Source organism: Lipotes vexillifer, unplaced genomic scaffold (assembly GCF_000442215.2).
Source record: "Lipotes vexillifer unplaced genomic scaffold, Lipotes_vexillifer_v1.1 scaffold71, whole genome shotgun sequence".
Taxonomy (NCBI): domain Eukaryota; kingdom Metazoa; phylum Chordata; class Mammalia; order Artiodactyla; family Lipotidae; genus Lipotes; species Lipotes vexillifer.
The window spans coordinates 3,238,277-3,263,263 of NW_006793703.1; the positions used below are offsets into that span (position 1 = coordinate 3,238,277).

The following is a 24,987-nucleotide window of genomic DNA, read 5'->3' on the forward strand; positions in this document are numbered from 1 at the left end:
GTGCACACACACACGGACACGCACACACAAACACGAACGCAGACACGCGCTAGCCTGAGGGTTGGCCAGAGCCTTGAAACTGCAGATTGCACTAGGAGGTCGCCAGAGGAACCGAACTCTAATTAGTAATTAGTTGCCCCTACACTAATTACTACTTCCCTTACTTCCCCAAGCACTTTGGTGAAGAGATGAATCCCGCCCAGCTCGGCAGTCCAGCCAGGTCTCTGTTCGGTCTTGCTCTCCAGACTCAGCTTCTTTGTGAAAGCCAGGTTTGAAACTCCTTTTTTGCTTCTCCTTTGGTGTTCTGGTGTGGAGGGCGGGGGCGGTGTCACTTTAACTCCAGTCTACACCGCAAAGGGGTTTCAGACTCGTCAAGCGACTGGGACGGGTGTGGGGTGCGCGACTCTGCTAGCGCGCGCCCGAGCCTCGCAGCTCTGGCCTGAGCCTTCGGGTCCGCTCTCCCCCCGCCTCCTCCGCCCCACCCCTCCGGGTGTCGCGGCACCAGCTAATCTTTTCCTTTTCGCTTGCAAGATCAAGGGAGAAAGCAAGCCGGCGCCTGGCCTCGGACTCTGAGCGCAGCGCAGCTTGCTCCCCGGCCGGTGAGCCCCGAACCCGCGAAGGGCTCCTCCACGCTCCCGCCAGCCCGCACCAGGGATATTGCAGCCCGGGGAGGCACCTGGAGCTAATCGGGCGGCAGGTAAGGACAGCGCGCTGCTCAGCTCTCTGCTAGCCAGCTCCAGGGACCCTGGCGCCGCGGGGTCCCTCGCAGTTTCCAGGAGCGGGCGCGGAGGGGTCAGGTGTTAAGGAATTGGAGAATTCCTCCACAAGTGCAGATCCTCGAAAGGAAACTTTGGCTTCTGGGGCTTGGAGAACTGAGGGCAGCGATGGCGGGTCTGGAAAGAAGGGGCAAGAGAGGCAGAGCGCGGGACAAGGATGCGATTCCACGGGTCACTGAGTCCGGAGGAAGGTGACAAAGGTAGCCTGGGGGCCGCGCCGGCCGGGACATCTCTCCCTCTCCCAGCCCGCCATTCCCTCCACTGTCACCCGACTCCCTCCTCCTCCCCGACACGCCGTCAAGGAAAAGACTGGAGAGCTTCGCCCTCTCCTGCCCCTCACGTTCCTTCCAGCCTGGGGTCTGGCCACGTCTCCCAGGCGTTTGGGGTGGAGGCCCAGCTCCTCTGGCTCCATATGGCCCCCTGGTTCCGCCTTCTGAACTGCCCTTTGGGTGCCCGCGCCAAGTCGCTGGAGAGAGGCTTGGTACTGCGGTCCAAGGAGCATGGCCAAGGGGCAGGGGAATAAGAATGAGGAGAGGGTCCCAGGACAGAGGAGGAGGCAGCTTTCTGCAACCCCATCTCATTTCGGCCTGCACACGAGGTCGGCTGTCTGCTTTGACTTGAGGACAGGGTCTCAGTCCGGAGCCCGCGAGGTCCCGGACCGTGCCTGGGCTTCGCCGACAGCCACCTCACAGTGGGCTCTGGGCCACCCCGGCGGGGTTCGGGGTCACAGATTGCAAACAGCTGCACCCACAATGTCCCTCGCAGTCCACACCTGAGGACCCGGGTGATCGCAGATAACTTGTAGCTCTCGGAACCCGCGAGGCGCGGTCCAAGCCCGCACAGGGGAGATGGAGCAGAAATTCCACTTGTGCGCTCTGCCGCGCGCCCCTGGGGCGCCCCCCGCGGGGCAGGAGGCTGCATGCCTAGGAGAGCTCTTAAGAGGTCAAGATTCCCCGAAATCACTGACTCAGAAAGCAGCACACACCCACTGCCTCAGCCTCCTTCCAGCGCCCCCATCACTTTCTCTACCCTCCTGCCCGTCGCCGTCTTCGAGGCTGCTTTGAGCCACAAAATGGTCCACAGGAGCATCTGCCGAGCTCACCAGACCCAGGCCTTGAGACCGATGTTGCCTGTATGGAAATATCTCTGGGGAGTCACTCGGGACGGAGAGGCGGGAGGAGAGCGGAGAAACGGAGGTAAACCCTTAAGGCAAGCAGAGCTGCCCTCTGACCTCACCCGAGCTGCCCGACCATGTCCTTAGTCAGTTCACAGCCACAGCATGTCTGTGACGGAGGCCACCAAGGGCTCCAAGTCAGCCAGCCAGGCGCGGCGAGCCCATCCAGAGCACGGCGCCTCCAGGCCCTCAAGCTCCGGAATCCCCTGCATTGACTTTCTAGTTCCCTTTCATCTTTTCTTTTTTTGGTTTGTTTTGCTTTTCGTGCTCTTTTTCTTAGCGCTGGGTGGCAGTGGGTTCGTGTAGTTTGCCTGTCCCCTAGTACACGCAGCCAGCGACACAAACACATGCTGTATGGCACACCCGCCTGCACTCCGTCACGCAGCCCCCAGCTCGACTGCCCCGAGTGCCGGCAGCAATGGCCACCTCCATAGCACGATCCCGGCCGGTGGCCTAGGTTCCTCCGAGGGCTGGGCCAGAGGCGAGGGGAGCCAGCCCAGACTGCAGAGAGAAACAGTGGGGCAATCGGAAAAGCCTGGGAAAAACTTGAATTTGGGTTGAGGGTGGGGTGGGGGGAGACACTGAGGGAAAAGGCCCCCAGCGCTCGAGCTCGGCTGCGGCTGCGCAGAGCATTAAGGGACCCGATGCTGCGGCGCCCTAGACCCTCAGCACCCTCAGCACCTGCCTCGGGCAGAGCCCACCCTTGGGGGACAGCCTTTCTCTGGGGAAGTTCAGAAGGCCAGGTGCACCTCACTTCGCTCCAGGCCATTCGGGTTTACCAGTCTTGAGAGGGCTCTGAAAGTCAGGCAGCTCATAAACTCTAGCTATTCAACCCAGCCTTGTGCCCCAAAGGCCCCGCATTGTATTTTGTTGGCAGCCTGTATGTATGTATGCATTTTTGGCAATCTGTATAGCAAGGAGATTATTATAGAGTACATTTTCCTTGATAAGCAAATAATGAGGATGATGACACACTTAAGAAACTGCAATTAGGGGTGTGTGATCTTCGGGGTGATAACAACAAGGTCATAATCATAGAAGTAAACCAGTTGATCACAGTAAGAATATTAGGCTGCAGTTCAGAAAGTGGACTTTTGAGACTCTTGGCAAATGGATGGAAGAATTTTGTACCAACAATGTTGCAGCTTTGCAGGATTTGGCAGCTAAGGATTCAAGAAGTAATAAGTTAATGCCATGTGATTTTTATTGTTATTACTGTTATTAGTAATGTGTCCAGTTGTGGCAGTAGGATAAGCAACTTCTGTTGACTCTGTATGCTTTACTAGGCTAAACAATTATGCCAATTAAAACTGAAAAGTAAAACTTGACCCTACAAAGGCATGGAAATTCCACCCACCTCAGCTTACTCTTTTAAAACTCTGTGAATGAAATGGGGCGGGAGTGGGGTAAGGTCCGTGGACCCAAAACTTAAGGGTGAGCTTCCTGACAGATGCTTGGTCTTCCTACAAAAGAAAGGTGTGTTTGTTAATGTAAGTGTCTGAGGGTGTCTGGGGGTGGGGGGGATGGAGTGAGAAAATAGGTCGATTTGAATATCCCTATCCTAGTTTAAGTTCAAGAAGACCACAGAATGTGTTTTTAGCTCTCAGCTGGCTTCAGGGATGGACGTACAGGAGACTAGCAGTCGAACATTGGTAAAAGTCCCTTTGGAAGGAGTTCCCCGGTCTGTCAGCATAGGAGGCAGGGATTGCTATCTTCACATTTAAAAACCACATTGCTCCAAACATGATCCTACCCCCTTCTTTGCCCAGATAACCCCCAACATCAGGCACTTGGATGTACATTCAGTGGCAGTTTTACAATTCTAATTTCAGGGTAGCCAGCCCCCAGGGCCCAGGGCACAGGAAGAGGGAGGGCAGCATCAGAGTTTTGAAGAGAACAGCAGACCACAGCCTGCTGGCTCACAGGGAAGGCAGGGAAGGCATGGCACCCACTTCAGTGGAGGAGGACAGGCAGGCTGATCAGGAGACACATGGCTCTCTGACCCACAGCAGTGAACAAAGTTAAAGCAAGTGCAAAAGAGGAAGAAGAGGGGGCAATAGAATAAAGGAAGAGGAAATGGGTGAAAAAAATGAGGGCGAGAATCTGTGGGCGCATGCCATTAACAGCCACTATAATAACCTCCATCACCAATGTCAGTTTTTGCGGTATGCCTGTGAGAGAATGCCCATGAGTAATTGTCTAAATATGACCACTCAAACTCCACTCTTACTCTTATCTTAATCTTACTTCAGTTTACTCAGTAGGAGTAATGTCAGTCTTCAAGAGACTGACAGAAACATTTTGTCACACAGTTCCCTTGAGGGGCCTGGTTTTCTCCATTTAACCTTATATTTGAGTTGGGTTGGCATTTTATGATGCGGACCTGTGTTGTTTTCCTCAGTGGACTCCTCTATATCAAACACTGTCAATATATCCTCCTCATGACTGTTACCACCTGGCTTTCATTCCCTGTCACCTGTCCCCATTTCGTCTACCTTTGGTTCTTTGAGCAGATGTTGGGACTGCTTTCCTAAGAAGGTGTCAGAGCAAGTGTACTGATTGCATACCCCAAAAGCTCAGCTTGGTCACATGGCAGTAGTGGTGGTGATAGTGTGTGTTTCCTGTGGGACAAAGGAAGCAGGTCGTTTTCCTTGGAAATGCGTTTTCATAGAGTGTATTCTAAGTCACTGAAAGTGTCCTAAGCACCTCACATATGTTATATCATCTATTCTGTCAGGGCTTTATCCCCACTGTTTAAGATAGTGTCTGGCACATCCTAGGAGTTTATTAAATATTTGTTGAATGAGTGAACAGATGAAACAGTTTTCTCATTGCAACAATCCTATGAAGTAGATGTTATTGTCCCCATTTTATAGATCAGGAAACCAGCATTCCGAGGGGTCAGGTAATGGCCCGAGATTACACAGCTAGTGAGTCGTAGCCCTTGGATTCAAACATAAGCGTGTTGGACTCCAGTCTTTGTCTTATACTGTGCTGATGAATAGTTGTAGTGCGCATTTTCCGCTATGTTTGGGGAAATCACAACTGTGGTATTCAGAGTCCAACAATGTTCTCCCCATTCTTTTAGTTCAACTCTGCATATTCTTTTTTTTTTTTTTTAAGATGTTGGGGGTAGGAGTTTATTAATTAATTTATTTATTTTTGCTGTGTTGGGTCTTCGTTTCTGTGCGAGGGCTTTCTCCAGTTGTGGCAAGCGGAGGCCACTCTTCATCGCTGTGCGCGGGCCTCTCACTGTCGCGGCGTTTCTTGTTGTGGAGCACAGGCTCCAGATGCGCAGGCTCAGTAGTTGTGACTCACGGGCCTAGTTGCTCCGCGGCATGTGGGATCTTCCCAGACCAGGGCTCGAACCCGTGTCCCCTGCATTGGCAGGCAGATTCTCAACCACTGTGCCACCAGGGAAGCCCAACTCTGCATATTCTTGTTGTGTCCCCTAAACCCTAAGCAAGAAAGATTCATCACCAACTAGATTCTTAGTTGGCACAAGCCGCTTGTTCTGATTAATCAGTGACTGCCTCTGGTAGAGGGAAACAGGGGCAATGAAATCACCTGATGTTTTGGCTGATGCTATTTTCACCTATAGCGACACTGAGATTTTCTTTTGTCTGGTGCTAAAGGCTGAAAGAGAGTTTTGATATTATCCAGTTTAACTCATGTTAAGTGTTGAAGTAGATGAAGAGGTTTTCCCATTGTGATGCAGCTAACCAAGGACTGCCTCAGAATACACACATCCCAAACGAGTTCCTCTTTCTTTGTATTAAGGTTGCTGGTGCTTAAGGTTCTGAGTTTGAATGGCAACTTCTGATTTTAGTTAGAGTTGATCATCCACCTTTGCTTTGAAAGGCATGATGTGACTTTGTGAGCCTGCAATTAGCAAAGTGTGAGGCACGTTCTGGCTGGTTTGCCTCCTTCTACACTTGATATATTCTTGTCTTACTTTATTTCATTTCCCTTTTTCTGCACACATGTTCAAGCTCCTTCTTTTATACTGTGACCTAAATATACAGTCATCTTAAGTGGTGCTGTTACCATGGTAATGTTTCATGGTAGATAAGGGTACACCCTAAAAAATCAGTCTCTTTCATTAGCAGTGGCATTCCTTCTTTGTTTTTCCCCCTCTCCCAAATCCAGGCATTCACTGAATGGCACCCTCTGGTGTTCGGTAACAGGAAGCACACTACTGTGGAGAGGGCAAGAGCATCATTTTTTTAAACTTTGAATTTCAATTTCAATGATAATTTGAGGTAGACAAAAGCAAGAAAGACTCTGAATTAGTATGTTTTTAAGAAAAGAGATTAGTAGGACACAGTCATTGCCTGTGCATATTAAGTGCTGTTTGTTGTGTAGAATTCTAGAAAATTATGGGAAATGGGGGATATTTATACCCTTCTGTGTTTAACATTATTGTGAAAGTATTTCTATGGGAAACAAAGAGTTTTGTTGTGGGAGACATTGAGATATCTCTGGAAGAAGAAGCTAATGGAATGTTTTCTATGTTTAAGTCTTTAAATTTCACAATGGAAGGGTTCTATCTTTAGAATGGGAACATTGAGGTTTTTTTTTTTAACTTTTTATTTTATATTGCAGTATAGCCAATTAACAATGTTGTGATAGTTTCAGGTACACAGCAAAGCAACTCAGCCATACATATACATGTATCCATTCTCCATATCTGTTCTTGCTAGATAAGATATATAATAGTGATAATGATGATGATAATAATAATTTGTATGTATAATTTGTTGTTTTGTTATGTGAGAAACTTAGAAGTTTTGCTCTAAATTATTGTGTGAATACCAATCTGCATATTATTATTACTCACAAATTAGAAGTGAGGTTGATATGCTCTAAATATGTCTTCTTTCTTCCTCACTCCAGTTCTACTGTCACCATCTAATGGTGTCATCAAGTCAGACCTATCTCTGAGACTTGTCTGGAATTCATCCCCTCCTCTCCATCCACACATCTTTTTTAGATCTTTAGCATCTCTCACTTGAACTACCACCAGAGCCTTGTGTTTCTATGGTCTCCCACCTCCAGTCTTTCCCTAGTACAATCTATGCCTCTCACTGCCAGAATAATCTTTCTAAAATGCAAATCTGAACATGTTATTCTCTTTTTAAAAATTCTTTATTGTTTCTCAACTGTCTAGGATAAATTCTAAAGTCAAACCCACATGAGATCTTCCATAACTGATCAAAGCCTTTATGCCAAGCCCTATATGTTAGCCATTTCTCCATTCCCCCTACACAAGGGGATAATACATATAAACAGCTTAGCATAATGGCTATCCCAGAGTAAATGCAAAATAAATATTGGTCAATATGCTTTTTTCTCTTTATTCTTCTCCTCTTCTTCTTCCTCTTTCTCTTCATCTAATTTGTTATTAGTATAATACTAATAAGCAATGATAAATATCACACTTACAGTAGTCATCCCCCAAACAAATAATAATCGGTAAGAAAAGCTATGGTGTGGCAGATATTTTGCTAAATATTTAACATCCTATAATCTCATTTAATTTCCCACAGTCAGGTACATTGCATGACACAGTCTGTGTATTCATTATGTGTTTGTTACGTTGATATGTATAGTCAGTATAATAATAATGACATTTGGGGCATTTAATAGTCCCAGCCAAGTTCCTTGGAAGGTAAAAACTAGGGTTTTTCACTTTAAAGAGCTCTCTGGGATTGGCAGAATTGTTTTCTTGGATATTAAGATGAACTATTTACAAAAAGGTTAACCTGTAAGACTGCTAGGCAAGTTGAACGATTTTTACCTGGTGCTGGTAATGGGGCACCAACTGGAACTTGTTAGGGATGCTGATGATATCTAAGATGAGAACAGAGGCCATATTTGTATAAATGACAGCAATATACATTTCAAATGTGTTAGAAACAGAAATTTATTAATACGGAGCTTTATTTTTCCCCAATGTTTTGTATAGATAATAGGTAACCCTAAAAATATGCATAGTTCCCCATTCCATTTTATTGTATCAAGGAAGTTATAGGCATCTCCATAGGTCAAATACTAAAGTCAGATTTTCAGACCATGGCTAATGTGCAACAAAAACAAAACTAAAGATCAATGTTTTTAAGATCAGCGAAAATAAACAGCAAACCATGTGGTAGCAGGGCAGTATTTTGATGTTGTCTGTGTTTACTGGGTTCAGTAAAGCAGAACTTCTTTTTTCTGAAGCTGAGGACCCTATACACCCTTGAATGTTGATCTCATGGCAGGACTGGGTCTACATTTTCAGCAGTCAGCATTCATAGTCATCAGGTATAGTGTTTTAAATTACCAGATTCTGAATTATTTGAATCACTATTTAAAAGTATTCTAAGAAGTCTTTTAAAAGAGGTTTATTCACAGGTTGAGTCCTTGAAATACTCTATTCTTGCAAAGATTCTGAGTCAGCAGATTTGGGCTAAGACACAGGGATCTGGATGTTCAGCACTTCATGTGATACTGAGGTGGATAATCACAGGACCACATTTTAAATAATACCAGATTGAAGAATTGGCATCTAAAGGGCATTGGAGAGGAATGATTAGATGTTCAACCCATGTTGCTGCCAGTATCATTCCACCTTGTGTGGGCCATCGAGACTGAGAGCTTAGTTGTGGCCAGAGACTATCTGATTTTTCAGTTACATTTGATGAGTAACAATTCAGGAGAACATCCATAGATAAATATATTTCTCTTCCATGTCATGTGACACTGATACCTATTTGTTTAGATGGGGTACAGTCCCATATGCATACCTTATGTCCTTAGAGTTAAATCAGTCCTGGCTATTTAAGAAATAAGCCCTTGATTTCTTTTCTATGCCTTGTTTCATTTTCCCTGTCCATAATTCCTCTTTCTCTCTGATACCGCCTTGGGAAGATATCTTCATGGTTTCAGAGCTCCTCTGTGTACTCTCCTATCTGGTGTTCTGTCTAGGTTTTCATTACTAATCTCGCTGGACCAAGCACTTGGCCCTCTTCCTCTTCCTCTCTCCCAGCTCTAGTGGGGGAGTTCTAGTGGAGGAGAGGGGAGGCACTGTCATAAATGTTAATGAGGATACATTTCACTGTTACTACTGCAAAATGCTGGTTCTCTGTGATGATCCCCAGTAACAGGCTGATATAATACCTCCTCTAGGAAGAGGAAAGATGATGATTTTTCCTGATGTTATTGCTCACCCTTGGTCACGAAAATGTCTTCCACTTTAGTAAAACAAAGAAGCTTTCCCTTACCTCACCAACTATGCCAAGCCAGTAAACAAGATGAAATAATATAGGAAGACAAGCCTATTATTTCTTGATTATTCAGTTAACTACTAAGGAGCTCTTAAAAGGAATGAAATGGGGAGCTAAAGAATTACCTAAAGGCTGATTTTTCCTACTCTTTGTAAAAGCTAAGCATGGAATAACTTGATTGGTAAGGGAATAACATAAATTTCATACAATTTCATATTGTTGAACATGATAAAGATTTTCTAATACTCTGTGCCCCCCTCTGCCCTGCTCCCATATAACCAGCATGAAAATAGGAAATGATAGGAAAACTCTACTTAATTGTGTTCTTTGGAGAGCATCAGGACATTTGGTTTCATTTTAGGGAGAAGGTAAAGAGCAGCCCCAAGGCCACAGTGTTTCCCAGATCTGCCTGCTGTTTTCTTGCTTCATCGTCGAAATTACTTTGCTATCAGATTTTATCAGTGGTGTGGGCAGTTATGTCTTCACATGTAAGCCTAAATATTACAGACTTATGTTCTCCCTTTATACTGTGTGCTGGGGGTACTGAAGGCAGGGAGAGCCGTGGATGATGTAGGTTTAACTTCCGTTGTCACTGGCTGATGGGTGTCATTCAAGGAGTCACAGTTTTGCGTTTGTTTTGAAGTGAGCATGACAGGATATTTTTCATGACTGAAGGTTTCCATGTTAGGGAAAATTTCAGAAGTTTGGATGAGATACTCTTCTTTGACAATACCAATGACAATTAAAAACAATGAAATCATAGCCATTCTTTCTTGCGTGTCTACCAAATTTTAGGCCCTGTGCCATTTCTTTACATATACTATTCCTGTACCTCACACCAATCTGATGTGATAGATGGTGGTTTTTTCTTTCTAAGTGCAGAAGTTGTTGCCTGTGGACACTAAATAGCTTGTTTAGGTCTAAGAGTGAGTTCATTGCTTTGGGCATCAGTCTCACATCTAAAGTCAAAGATAAATTTTAAAATTTTGTTTTCTGGGGGTTTTCTGTTTTGTTTTACTACCATAAGCAGTTTCTTCAAAAGAATATCCCATTATGTTATTTGGCATCTAATTTTGATAAAGCCAAGGAAAAAGAGAGAGGGAAGAAAAAGAAATAGAGGCATGTCACACTTTGAGTTCAGAAAATGGAATCATGAAAACAGAGTTTATATTGGAGGAATCAGTCTCAGGTAGATTTAGAGTCTGTCTTGGCCACTCACCTCCTGGCTTAGTCTGATAGTAGGCTTCAAGTTTGAAGGTGCTTTTTCCTTCATAGTCCCCTGGGAGCTCCTTCTAGGCACAGAGGGGAAAAGAGTCTCAATAAGGCTTCCAGCTATGGAATTGCTAAGGCATAAAATATGATTTCATGAGTATAAAATATATGTATGTTGGAACATTTTTGTTGAATATGAAAGCACTCTGTTGTTAAAATATTATTTGATCTTCTTCTATCTCCTGTTGTGCTATCTATTCCCTTCCGCTACAAAACAATTGCTGTGACTTAACATTAACCTCTGCATTGAGGACATAAAACAAAAAGCCAAAGGAGCTAGTTATTCTGAGGGATGAACCATCAGTGGATTAATTCTGTTCCTGTTTACGTGTCCACTGTCAATTCTAACTATTTGTTTGTATGTCCCAAGTCTCCGAGAATCATTAGTGTCTATTGGTAAATGATAATACAAGCTAATTTTTTACAATTAATTGAAATTTCACACTCTTACATTTCAATATCAGTCAATATTTTTACATACTGACACTTTTAATCAAGGATTATCTTTCACAAGGGAGCAGCAACCGGGCCCTAATTAATTAAAGTGATCATTGTTCTTCTCCCTCACAGTTACCTAACACATTCTTCAAGAAATTCACATCCTTAGCATTCCTCTTTAAACTTCTCCTATTTAAAAGGAGATTCCTTGGCTTCTGTCTCTGTAAGAATTTACTAAAAATTTACATTACTTTTATTTTCAAGGAGTGATATAGAAAAGAGGTCATATTTATTCTCCAGCAAGTTTCCATATTCAAACAAAATAAAATGACATCTTTCTATCACTTAAGTGTTCAGATTGAATCCCAGGAGTCATCTTCCTGGAAGAAACAGGTTGGCAGACGGCTCCCCTTTGATGTTCACTAGCTTATTTTAGCTTCTTTATCGCAATGCGAGTTCCCGTGATCCGTTCCTCTTGGATCTTTCTTCGGTTTCTCAATCCTCAGCTACATAATTGCTCCTGCCTCTCTGCAGCTTTTTCAGTGCACAAGGTTGGCTATATTTTTCCCTCTGATTTAGTCCCATTATTTTAGTAGATATTGAATCTAGAGTGCAGGCTATAATTGGCAGCCCTGGTCTCTTCTCCTTTAATAGGAACTGCTCCAGTTCCTATATTTTGGCACCTCTTGGCGTGAGATGCACTTTTAGAAAAAATTGATGGTGACTGTAGATCCGTTAACTGATTTCCCTAATGCTTAGGAATTGCAGATCATTGAAATCACTGTGCCATATACCGGTCAGATTTTCTAAAGGTTGTTATCCCTGTTTGCTTCATTTAATTAAATTAGTGTGACTTATTCATTCCACTTGCAGCAAATATTTGACTACTTTTAAAAATTATTTTTTTCTCCCCAACTCCCATGTGCTCTTATTTTTTCAGTATAATTGAATATGAAATGATATCAATAAATCAGTTATCTAAAATTCAGACTGATTTTTTATTACTCTGTATAGTTATTGAAAGATTACTTGCTGCTCTAGGTTTTTTTGTTTGTTTGTTTTTTGGTTTTGTTTTTTAAGAACAGTTTTAGGTTCACAGCAAAACTGAGTAGAAAGTACGGTGAATTCCCATATACCCCCTACCCCATACACTGACAGCTTCCCTCACAATCAACATCAGGCACTAGAGAGGTACATTTGTTATGATGAATGCACTGACATTGACACGTCATAGTTACCTGAAGTTCCTAGTTTGCAGTAGGGTTCACTCTTGCTATTGTATGTTCTAAGGGTTTTGACAAATGTATAATAACATGTATCTACCATTATAGTGTCATAAAGAGTAGTTTCATTGCCCTAAAAAATCCTCTGTTTTCCCCCTATTTATACCTCTCTCCCTCCTAATCTTTGGCAACCACTGATCCTTTTACTGTCTCCATAGTTTTGCCTTTTCCAGAATGTCATTTAGTTGGAGTCATACAGTGTGTAGCATCTTCAGATTGGCTTCTTTAACTTACTAGTATGCATTTAAGTTTCCTTCATGTCTTTTCTTAGCTTGATGGCTCATTTCTTTCTAGGGCTGAATAACATTCCATTGCATTAGCTTTGCTTTGGTATTTTCATTAAATCAGTAAATGTTTTCTCTTGTTCCTTGAGGATAAATTTTAGCTATGCATTAGAGAAAAAATTTTTTTTCATTTCATTATATATATTATTTTACTCTTGTATTGGATTTTTCCTAATCTTACATTTCCATGTTTTAAAATTCTTGGATTTTTCAATAATAGCCACAGAACTCATGCTCTGAATATCTTAATTCTATCTTCTTCTTCTTCCTTTAACTCATCCAATCCCTATTTCAGAACTTAGGGAGAAAAGAGCATCATTACTTGCCATCTTGTGGTTTTTATTTAACTATTTTTATTTCCCACTGTTATATTTTTCACAAGGTTTTTTTTTTGTAATTCAGGCAACAAAAATCTTTCATCTCTCTGTTGAAAGACTTAAACGGTTTGTTTATCCAGTGTGGGCAACTCTTCGGCTCCTTTGCGTCTGTAAATATGAGAAGAGGGAAGAAAGGACATCACAGAGCTGTTTCTTTTCCATTTCTCTTTCCCAGTTGATCTAAGCCTCAGCAGTCTCGCTCATGAAGAAGCTAAGAAAAAAACCCGAGAACTTACCCAAGATACTTTTACTGACCCTTAATGGAGCATAAACTTGATTTGTTTTACCAGTGGCAGTCAGCGCATTCTTAATTTATTTGAAAAGTAAGACAAGTCCTAAGAGGCCTTTTAAATTTGACTTTTAATATCTTTGCTTAGGAACGCTCTTTGACTTGAACATGTACCTTCTATTCAACTCCTTTACACAGTGAATGAAGTTGTCATTGATATTCTCTGGTTTCATTAGAAGAGACAGCCTCCATAAAGGCAGGATTTGTATTTTGTTGTTTTTAAAGTTCTTATTCTCATGACTGAATCTTATGACTGGCTCTATGCTTGGCACATAGCAGAACTTAATCAATATATATATATATTTTTCGTGGTACGCGGGCCTCTCACTGTTGTGGCCTCTGCCGTTGTGGAGCACAGGCTCCAGACGCGCAGGCTCCGCAGCCATGGCTCACGGGCCCAGCCGCTCCGCGGCATGTGGGATCTTCCCGGACCGGGGCACGAACCCGTGTCCCCTGCATCGGCAGGCGGACTCTCAACCACTGCACCACCAGGGAAGCCCAATCAATATTTTTAATGATGATCTTATGCCATTAGTCTACTAAACATCCAAAATTTCTTACTACCCTAATCTGCTTCTTCTGTTCATTTAATAACAGCAAGTCATCATTTTCCAAAATAACTCAAAGAAACTCTCTTTCCAGGTAAAATTTTCCTTTCAAAATAAATCTTCTCTTATGACAAATTTTCCCACTTTTGAAACCAACACTTCATCTAACCATGAGCAAAATTTTCCATGGACTACCTTTGTAGGTATAGAGTAGTATCATTACCTTATTTAAGCTGAATCTATTTAATAACTAGCACATGAACTTGTTTTTTTAACAGATTTATTGGAGTGTAATTGCTTTACAATGGTGTGTTAGTTTCTGCTTTATAAAAAAGTGAATCAGCTATACATATACATATATCCCCATATCTCCTCCCTCTTGCGACGCCCTCCCACCCTCCCTATCCCACCCCTCTAGGTGGTCACAAAGCACTGAGCTGATCTCCCTGTGCTATGTGGCTGCTTCCCACTAGCTATCTGTTTTACATTTGGTAGTGTATATATGTCCATGCCACTCTCTCACTTCATCCCAGCTTACCCTTCCCCCTCCCCGTGTCCTCAACTCCATTCTCTATGTCTACGTCTTTATTCCTGTCCTGCCCCTAGATTCTTCAGAACAGTTTTTTTTTTTTTAGAGTCCATATATATGTGTTAGCATACGGTATTTGTTTTTCTCTTTCTGACTTCACTGTGTATGACAGACTCTAGGTCCACCCACCTCACTACAAATAACTCAGTTTCATTTCTTTTTATGGCTGAGTAATATTCCATTGTATATATGTTCCACATCTTCTTTATCCATTCATCTGTCGATGGACCCTTAGGTTGCTTCCATGTCCTAGCTATTGTAATTAGAGCTGCAATGAACATTTTGGTACATGCCTGTTTTTGAATTATGGTTTTCTCAGGGTATATGCCCAGTACTGGGATTGCTGGGTCATATGGTAGTTCTATTTTTAGTTTTTTGAGGAACCTCCATACTGTTCTCCATAGTGGCGGTATCAATATATATTCCGACCAACAGTGCAAGAGGGTCCCGTTTCTCCATACCCTCTCCAGCATTTATTGTTTCTAGATTTTTTGATGATGGCCATTCTGACTGGTGTGAGGTGATACCTCATTGTAGTTTTGACTTGCATTTCTCTAATGATTAGTGATGTTGAGCATTCTTTCATGTGTTTGTTGGCAATCTGCATATCTTCTTTGGAGAAATGTCTATTTAGGTCTTCTGCCCATTTTTGGATTGGGTGGTTTGTTTTTTTTGATATTGAGTTGCATGAGCTGCTTGTAAATTTTGGAGATTAATCCCATGTCAGTTGCAAATATTATCTCCAATTATGAGGGTTGTCTTTTAATCTTGCTTATAGTTTCCTTTGCTGTGCAAAAGCTTTTAGGTTTCATGAGGTCCCATTTGTTTATTTTTGTTTTTATTTCCATTTCTCTAGGAGGTGGGTCAAAAAGGATCTTGCTGTGATTTATGTCATAGAGTGTTCTGCCTATGTTTTCCTCTAAGGGTTTTATAGTGTCTGCCCTTACATTTAGGTCTTTAATCCATTTTGAGTTTACTTTTGTGTATGATGTTAGGGAGTTTCCTAATTTCATTCTTTTACATGTAGCTGTCCAGTTTTCCCAGCACCACTTATTGAAGAGGCTGTCTTCTCTTCATTGTATACTCTTGCCTCCTTTATCAAAGATAAGGTGACCATATGTGCGTGGGTTTATCGCTGGACTTTCCATCCTGTTCCACTGATCTGTATTTCTGTTTTTGTGCCAGTACCATACTGTCTTGATTACTGTAGCTTTGTAGTATAGTCTGAAGTCTGGGAGCCTGATTCCTCCTGCTCCGTTTTTCTTTCTCAAGATAAGTTTGGCTGTTCGGGGTCTTTTGTGTTTCCATACAAATTGTGAAACTTTTTGTTTTAGTTCTGTGAAAAATGCCATTGATAGTTTGATAGGGATTGCATTGAATCTGTAGATCACTTTAGGTAGTATTGTCATTTTCACAATACTGATTCTTCCAATCCAAGGGCATGGTATATCTCTCCATCTCTTTGTATCATCTTTAATTTCTTTCATCAGTGTCTTATAGTTTTCTGCATACAGGTCTTTTGTCTCCTTAGGTAGGTTTATTTCTGGGTATTTTATTCTTTTTGTTGCATTGGTAAAAGAGAGTGTTTCCTTAATTTCTCTTTCAGATTTTTCATCATTAGTGTATAGGGACGCAAGAGATTTCTGTGTATTAATTTTTTATTGTGCTACTTTACCAAATTCATTGATTAGCTCTCGTAGTTTTCTGGTAGTATCTTTAGGATTCTCTCTGTATAGTATCACGTCATCTGCAGACAGTGACAGCTTTAACTCCTCTTTTCCGATTTGGATTCCTTTTATTTCTTTTTCTTGTCTGATTGCTGTGGCTAAAACTTCCAAAACTATGTTGAATAAGAGTGGTGAGAGTGGGCAACCTTATCTTGTTCCTGATCTTTGAGGAAATGGTTTCAGTTTTTCACCATTGAGAATGATGTTGGCTGTGGGTTTGTCATATATGGCCTTTATTATGTTGAGGTAAGTTCCCTCTATGCCTACTTTCTATAGGATTTTTATCATAAAAGGTTTTTGCTTTTGTTTGTTGGAAGATTTTTAATCACAGTTTCAATTTCAGTGGTTGTGATTGGTCTGTTTATATTTTCTGTGTCTTCCTGGTTCAGTCTCAGAAGGTTGTGCTTTCTTAAGAATTTGTCTGTTTCTTCCAGGTTGTCCATTTTATTGGCATATAGTTGCTTGTAGTAATCTCTCATGATCCTTTGTATTTCTGCCATGTCAGTTGTTACTTCTCTTTTTTCTCTTCTAATTCTATTGATTTGAGTCTTCTCCCTTCTTTTCTGGATGAGTCTGGCTAATGGTTTATCAATTTTGTTTATCTTCTCAAAGAACCAGCTTTTTGTTTTATTGATCTTTGCTATCATTTCCTTCATTTCTTTTTCACTTATTTCTGATCTGATCTTTATGATTTCTTTCCTTCTGCCAACTTTGAGGTTTTTTATTCTTCTTTCTCTAATTGCTTTAGGTGTAAGGTTAGGTTGTATATTTTAGATGTTTGTTCTTTCTTGAGATAAGATTGTATTGCTATGAACTTCCCTCTTAGAACTGCTTTTGCTGAATGCTATAGGTTTTGGGTCGTCGTGTTTTCACTGTCACTTGTTTCTAGGTATTTTTTGATTTCCTCTTTGATTTCTTCAGTGATCTCTTGGTTATCAAGTACTGTATTGTTAAGCCTCCATGTGTTTTTATTTTTTACAGATTTTTTCCTGTAATTGATATCTGGTCTTATCTCTAGTCTTTTTCTGTAATTGATACCTAGTCCTATATCTAGTCTTTTTCTGTAATTGATACCTAGTCCTATATCTACTCTTTTTCTTATCGGAAAAGATACTTGATGTGATTTCAATTTTCTTAAATTTACCAAGGCTTCATTTGTGACCCAAGATATGATATATCCTGGGGAATGTTCCGTTGGCACTTGAGAAGAAAGTGTATTCTGTTCTTTTTGGATGGAATGTCCTACAGATATCAGTTAAGTCCATCTTGTTTAATGTGTAAATGAAAGCTTTGTATTTCCTTATTTTCATTTTGGATCATCTGTCCATTGGTGAAAGTGGGGTGTTAAAGTCCCCTACTATGATTGTGTTACTGTCGATTTCCCCTTTTATAGCTGCTAGCACTTGCCTTATGTATTCAGGTGCTCCTATATTGGGGGCATAAATATTTACAATTGTTATATCTTCTTCTTGGATTGATCCCTTGAACATTATGTAGTGTCCTTCTCTGTCTCCTGTAATAGTCTTTATTTTAAAGTCTCTTTTGTCTGATATGAGAATTGCTACTCCAGCTTTCTTTTGATTTCCATTTGCAAGGAATATATTTTTCCATCCCCTCACTTTCAGTCTGTATGTGCCCCTAAGTCTGAAGGGGGTCTCTTGTAGATAGCATATATACAGATCTTGTTTTTGTATCCATTCAACCAGTCTGTGTCTTTTGGTTGGAGCATTTAATCCATTTACATTTAAGGTAATTATCGATATGTATATTCCTATTACCATTTACTTAATTATTTTGTGTTTGTTATTGTAGGTGTTTCCCTTCTCTGTGTTTCCTGCCTAGAGAAGTTCCTTTAGCATTTGTTGTAGAGCTGGTTTTGCGGTGCTGTATTCTCTTAGATTTTGTTTGTCTGTAAAGGTTTTAATTTCTCTGTGGAATCTGAATGAGATACTTGCTGGGTAGAGTAAACTTGGGTTGTAGGTTTTTTCTTTTCATCACTTTAAATTTGTCCTGCCACTCCCTTCTGGCTTGCAGAGTTTCTGCTGAAAGGTCAGCTGTTAACCTTATGGGGCTTCCCTTGTATGTTGTTTGTTGTTTTTCCCTTGCTGCCTTTAATATATTTCTTTGTATTTAAGTTTTGATAGTTTGATTAATATTTGTCTTGGTGTGTTTCTCCTTGGATTTATCCTGTATGGGACTCTCTGTGCTTCCTGGACTTGAGTGACTATATCCTTTCCTATATCAGGGAAGTTTTCAACTGTAATCTTTTCAAGTATTTTCTCAGTCCCTTTCTTTTTCTCTTCTTCTTCTGGGACCCTATAATTTGAATGTTGGTGCATTTAATGTTGTCCCAGAGGTCTCTGAGACTGTCCTCAGTTCTTTTCATTCTTTTTTCTTTATTCTGCTCTGCAGTAGTTATTTCCCCTGTTTTATCGTACAGGTCACTCATCCATTCTTGTTCTTCAGTTATTCTGGTCTTGATTCCTGCTAAAGAATTTTTTATTTCATTTATTGTATTGTTCATCATTGTTTGTTTGCTCTTTAGTTCTTCTAGTTCCTTGTTAAATGTTTCTTGTATTTTCTCCATTCTATTTCCAAGATTTTGGATCATCTTTACTATCATTATTCTGAATTCTTTTTCAGGTAGACTGCCTACTTTCTCTTCATTTTCTTGGTCTAGTGGGTTTTTACCTTGTTCCTTCATGTGCTGTGTGTTTCTCTGTCTTCTCATTTTGCTTAACTTACTGTGTTTGGGGTCTCCTTTTCGCAGGCTGCAGGTTCATAGTTCCTGTTGTTTTTGGTGCCTGCCCCCAGTGCCTAAGTTTCGTTCAGTGGATTGTGTAGGCTTCCTGGTGGTGGGGACTAGTGCCTGTGTTCTGGGGGATGAGGCTGGATCTTGAGATCTTGTCTCTGGTGGGCAGGACCATGTCCGGATATGTGTTTTGGGGTGTCTGTGACCTTATTACAATTTTAGGCAGCATCTCTGCTAATGGGTGGGGTTGTATTCCTGTCCTGCTAGTTGTTTGGCATACAGTGTCCAAGACTGTAGCTTGCTGGTCGTTGAGTGGAGCTGGGTCTTAGCGTGGAGATGGAGATCTCTGGAGAGCTTTCACTGTTTGATATTATGTGGAGCTGGGAGGTCTCTGGTGGACCAATGTCCTGAACTCGGCTCTCCCACCTCAGAGGCACAGGCCTGACACCCGGCTGGAGCACCAAGACGCTGTCAGCCACATGGCCCAGAAGAAAATGGAGAAAAAAAGAAAGAAAGGAAGGAAAAAATAAGATAAAATAACATAACAATGTTTTTAAAATAAAAAAATTATTAAAAATAGAAAACATTAAAAAGTAATAAAAAAATGAAAGAAAGAGAGAAGAGAGCAGCCAGACTGAAAAACAAATCCACCAATTGTAACAAGTGCTAAAAACTATTCAAAAACAAACCAAAAAAACCGGATAGAACCCTAGGACAAATGGTAAAAGCTAAGCTATACAGGCAAAATCACACAAAGAAGAATACACATACACATTCACAAATGAGAAAAAGGAAAAAATATATATATATATCCGGGTATGTAGGGAGTTTCTTGCCTTTTGGAAAGTCTGAGGTCTTCTGCCAGCATTCAGTAGGTGTTCTGTAGTAGTTGTTCCACATGTGGATGTATTTCTGATATATTTGTGGGGAGGAAGGTGATCTCCACATCTTACTCCTCCACCATCTTGAAGGTCTCCTTTTGCCTTATATGCCAAGCATCCTGCTGAGTATTAAACGTGTCTTATGTCTTCTTTCATATAATCAGCCCAACTGCCAGAGTCCTCCTTTACACTTAATCATCTGTCCCTCCAAGTATGGCACAGTGTGGCAACTCTCTGCCCCATTGGGAGGGCGAGTCAACAGTGGGTGGATGGGAAAAGTGACACAATTGGGCTGACGCCCTCCCCGCCAGCCACCCACGCAGACCAGGGCTGGCCGGGCCCTCTCATTGGTGCGGGCTGGGGCTGGGGCCGCAGTCTCCCTGGCACATGCTCACGCACATGCCAGTCACGCCCATGGCCGGGTGGGACAGGGCACGAGCATTTTTCAGCAGCGCGGTGGCTGCGTGGCTGCTGGGCCTCCTTCTAAGGCTGCGGCTGCCATCCTCACCCCACCCCCCTGAGCCAGATGATAGAGTCTTGAAAAAAGCTACATAAACTTTTAAAGGGACCCATCTTGATTGTTATTATGTGTAGAGTATGTTGAAACAAATTTTAGTTAGCACAGATCACATATGATTTGAATACACCATTTTTTTTTCAAACTAGGATGGACTTACAGTACCACTGACTCTTTTTGCTTGACTCCATGTACAAGATATATGACCAAAGATGGAGAATGATTTACATCATGAAATGGAGTACCATTCTGCATATCTTGCCATACTGTATAGCCTTGGTCTTATGCATAGAATTGGAGTATACATTTATTTGTTCTTTTATTCATTTATTCAACACATATTTACTTAACATGTACTTTGTGCAAATCACATTGCTTATGCCCCCACTATCCCTCCTACCCGACCCCTCTCTATCATCACACAGGAATACTGCTGGGGAAGGTACTACACTCACACACCCACTTTTACCCCATGCCTTACTCAAGCTTAGCATTCTCCCATAGCAACACTGCTGCAGCCTCAGCAGTTATAGTGGAACTGTGCTCCCTGGCAGCCTGAAACTCCCACTGGCCTTCACCACCAACTAGAGAGCTTAGTAAGCAAAGGCTTGGACGTCTTTTCCTGACTTGATGTTCCAGTGTCCCCCAGAAGGCATACTCCACCGTCAGGCAGTATAAAGTAGTGGTTAAGAATATGCATTTGGGAGACCATTGTACTGTTGCTAGTTTGCCTTTAGTTCCTTCAAATTCATAGAGTCAAGAGTTTAGTGAAATGTTCAACATTATCTAGTCTTTTACCTTTATTTTACAGTTAAGGAGACTGAGCAAGAAACAGTAGTGGGTTATCCTGTGGGTGACAATGATTTAAGGTGACAGAGCCAGGATTTGGGGCCTGAACATCTTGATACCCAATCCATTTTCAATTTCATTACCCCATCATGACTACCCCTGTGAAATGTCCCATGTGATTATTTTTAATCCTTGAGTTTCTTTCTTTCTAAGAAAGATCTGAGCTATATAATCCCCTTGACAGTCTTTCTCATTTGTGTGGGACTTCTGATTCTTTTTCCATCTCCCCTCTCCTGCTTCCCTGATGTTTTGCAAAGAGGGGGGTCTCATGATTTAGTGGTAAGATTTTGTTGGACATGCTGAGGTTTAAACAAGAGTGAATGTCAAAACTTTAATGACAGCTATGATACGGGGGCCAGCCTATCATAATAAGGACTGACCATTATGTCATTATTCTGGGTTCTTGGTGAGGATCAATCCTGGTTCAGTGAGCTACTTCAATCTTGAAAGTATCTACTTTCTTGCTTTCCAGAGGCTTTGGAGATCTCATCTGTTCATTTGTGCTACTGAGCTGCATGTAAATAGAGTTTTCATTACTCCTTGCAGTTATCTATTTGGACCAATATTTTTAAAAATAATGTTGATGCTCATCAAAATATATCAACTCAAGCTTTTAACTTTACGTAATAAAACATACTTGAAAACAAATTACACAATGCATTTTTTTCCCCTGGAGAGGTATGACCAATTTTTAAAAGCAGAGGGAAATATGATGAAGCCTTTTAGAAATGACATCAAAATCCACCTCTTTATTCTGTTTCTCCATTTTGTGAGGTCATTAGGAAACTCAGTTGTCACTGTACTGCCAAATTTGCAAAAATTGTTCATGCAGTATCTTTAGTGCAAGAAAAAGAGACAAATTGGAAAGCTGTAGTTTGATGTCATCTCTCCTAATTCTGTCCATGTACTTTTTTTTCCCAAATAGCAGATTACTTCATCCTGAAGTTTTGATAACCATAAATGTAATCAGCTTTGCCACAAATATTTTCAAAATGAAATGCCCGTTGTTTTGGTTGTCTTTTTGCTTTGTTTTGTATCAGAGGAAAATGGAGAGGAGAAGCAGTTGGAGATGAGTTAAGAATTGGTGTTGTCTGGGACACCGAGTATTTCATGGTCCAGAGAAATTCACAATGAGGTGACAGAATGCTCTCTCAGACCACTGTCACACTGGAATGTGATGTGCTCCTGGGGAATGTTGGGAAGGCACTTGCAAAGCTATTTTAAGAGGCATTTGAAACTGAGAGGACAAGAAAGTTATAGGAGAACATGTCAGAACCTTGTTTGTAAATACTGTATTCTCTTTAGGGGTTACTGAGTGGCAAAATCAAAAGGGTTTTTTGCCAAGAAATAAAGCTGCTTGTCTTGCCTCACTAGAAGAGAATTCCACACAAATGCAGACCTGAAATTTAAATGAAACATTTCAACAAAAATCTCAGGAAATCATTTTGTTTGTTTGTTTTATTTTTCTCCAATGTGAGCTCCCAAGCTTATCAACAAGCTGGTGCCATTAGCTGGTACCAGTAAGTAATCCATCAGAAGGCAAATGACACTTTGTTTTCAGTGAAACTGTGTTTGAGGAGACTGAAAGCTAATTTGCCTCCACCTTTTTAGAAAATGTTTCATTCATCTTCATATAAGTTCAGAGAGAAAAGATTTGGATAGGGATGGCAATCCTTCTTTGGCAGATTGCACCGCCTTAACGATGGAGGAAAGGGAGAATCAATCAGACCCCAACGTTTTCTACCTTCTCTGTCTGTGGAACACCTGTGGATTTCAGAGAGGGCTGGGTGGAGTACAGCTTTGCTCAAAAAGATGAGCCGATGAGCAGGACTGGAAATTCCCTTCGACTCCACCCCCCACCCAGAAAAATAGCTCAAATTCCAGAGATTTTATATATATACATATGTATATGTGTATTCATATAAAGAGGATATTATCCGTATTTAAAACTGAGAAAAACAATCCATCACTCATGTCAGTATCATTCTCATTCTGTATTTAAAGCTTACTTTTCTGTCTCACTTCAATATATTATCAGTTATTGTATAGAAAGCACGTGTAAGTGCTTTGTAAGGGACAGGTATTGATACAGTGGAAATACTTGTTTATTCATTTATTGTTCAACATTTACTGCAAAATTAGGTACATCCAGGTACTCTGTTGGACATCTATGATACAAAGATGAATAACCAGCCCTTACAAACTATCCTTGGAGATGAGGTGAGGAATAAACAGTCATACACAATATATGGGTACTATAATAGAGATATTAGGACTCCTGCAATAGTAGAGGAGAAAGGTGGGACTAACCCAACTGAAGCTTCATTTAATAGGACATTTAAAGAGTGAGATGCTTTTACTGGATTAATGGGGAATGCCTTAGTCAGCTTGGGCTTCTGTAACAAATGTATATCATAGACTAGATGGCTTCAACAACGAACATTATAATTGAGTACTTATTGTATATAAAGTATTTTGAAGGTATATATTTATATAAAATGATTATAAATATGTATATGTAAAGTATGAAGAGAATAGCTGTACTTTACTATAACTTATCAAGCAATGGCTATCACAACAGAGTAAAGAAAAAGTATCAAAATATGTAAAGTACACATTGGGAGGTCAGAAAAAGAATAGTGTGGATTTGAGCAAATAACCCCTTATATTTGCATGTCTTTAGAGTTCCCAAGGCTCGTCATTGCATTTTTTTAGAGCAGCCTCTATCTGTTTCTGTACTGCCTCTAGCCAAGAATGGTCTCTGCATTGTTAAAGAGTTGTTTAAAAAAAGAAGAAGAAGAAACATGAGCAACAGAAACCAAATGCAGCTTCCATGTCTATAATACTTACTGTCGGGCCCTTTACAAAAAAGTTTTCAGACCCTTCTTTTAGAAGGAGCTTCACAGATACTTGTATTGCTTCTCAAAGTGTAACTACTTCTGCTTAGTTGGAACTAAGGCAAAATGGGTGAAGCATAATAGCCTAACATCATGTAGTTTGGGTTATAAGGAAACTTGATTTGTTGTAGTGGTTCTGATTGATAAATTCTGTATTCTGTTGTCCCATGTATATACACCTAGTAGATCAGGTGTCTCAGTTTGGGTTTCGGAACACATGTCCATCTCTTCATCTTTGTGCTTGATTCCTACTCTCTTGAAGTCATATTTGTGGGTTATTACATGATAATTTAAAATAAACAATACTATGTTTAAAAAAACACTTTTCAGTTTTACAATGAATTATTAGATGCATTGCCTCATTTCATTTTCATAAAAACTTTAAAAGGGGGATAATAACTAATTGAGGAAATTCAAAATCAGCAATCTCAGGTGATTTGTCCAGGGTGATACTGCTTGGATGAGAATTCAGAAAGCCCAACTCTTATCCGGTTGTGTTTTCCTTCCTTCCTCACAGAAAACCCACCATGTCATTGCCCGAAATGCCCTTGAGTGTGCAACAAAAGTCAACTGGGAACTTGTTGGTGATAAATCTTCTAGATGTGTTACAGAAATGTAAATTAAGAATGACGGATCCAAACTTTTCTCTTGAATTAACTCACCCTCAAAAAACAGGGAATTCATTATGGAACTCAAAACCCCACTAACCCTGCCTCATAGGAATAATTCTGTCTGCCTCCTCAGGAAACCAAGTGTCCACTCAGGGAAGATGAGGAAGAAGTCTCTGATGCTTGATCTCCTCTTCTTGAGATACTCTGGATATATACATTTAACATTTTACCTGGAAATATCTCATTATCTGACTGTGGCTCCATGCTACATTTGAAGAAATAGATACAGAGAGGAAAAATTCTTTGTCCTGGGAGGTGCTTTGATGGCCGCCCTTGATTCACAGAGACAACCCCAGCTGGAGAATCTTTGGAAAGGCAGATTTGAAGTAAAGCTACCTATAGGATTTTTGAATCCTCTGGGTGAAACATAAGGCTTCCCCCTGGAAGCCCTAAGG

The 24,987-nt window shown here is 41.1% G+C and overlaps 1 protein-coding gene across 1 annotated transcript in view; it reads left to right on the forward strand.

Moving 5' to 3' along the window:
• Positions 1 to 507: 507 nt before the first annotated feature.
• CHRM2 (cholinergic receptor muscarinic 2) overlaps positions 508 to 24,987 on the forward strand; it is a 154,463-nt gene continuing 129,983 nt past the window's right edge. Inside the window, exon 1 of the mRNA XM_007466590.1 lies at positions 508 to 697. The gene's annotated coding sequence lies outside the window, so the exon portion shown is untranslated. The remainder of the gene's footprint in view (positions 698 to 24,987) is intronic.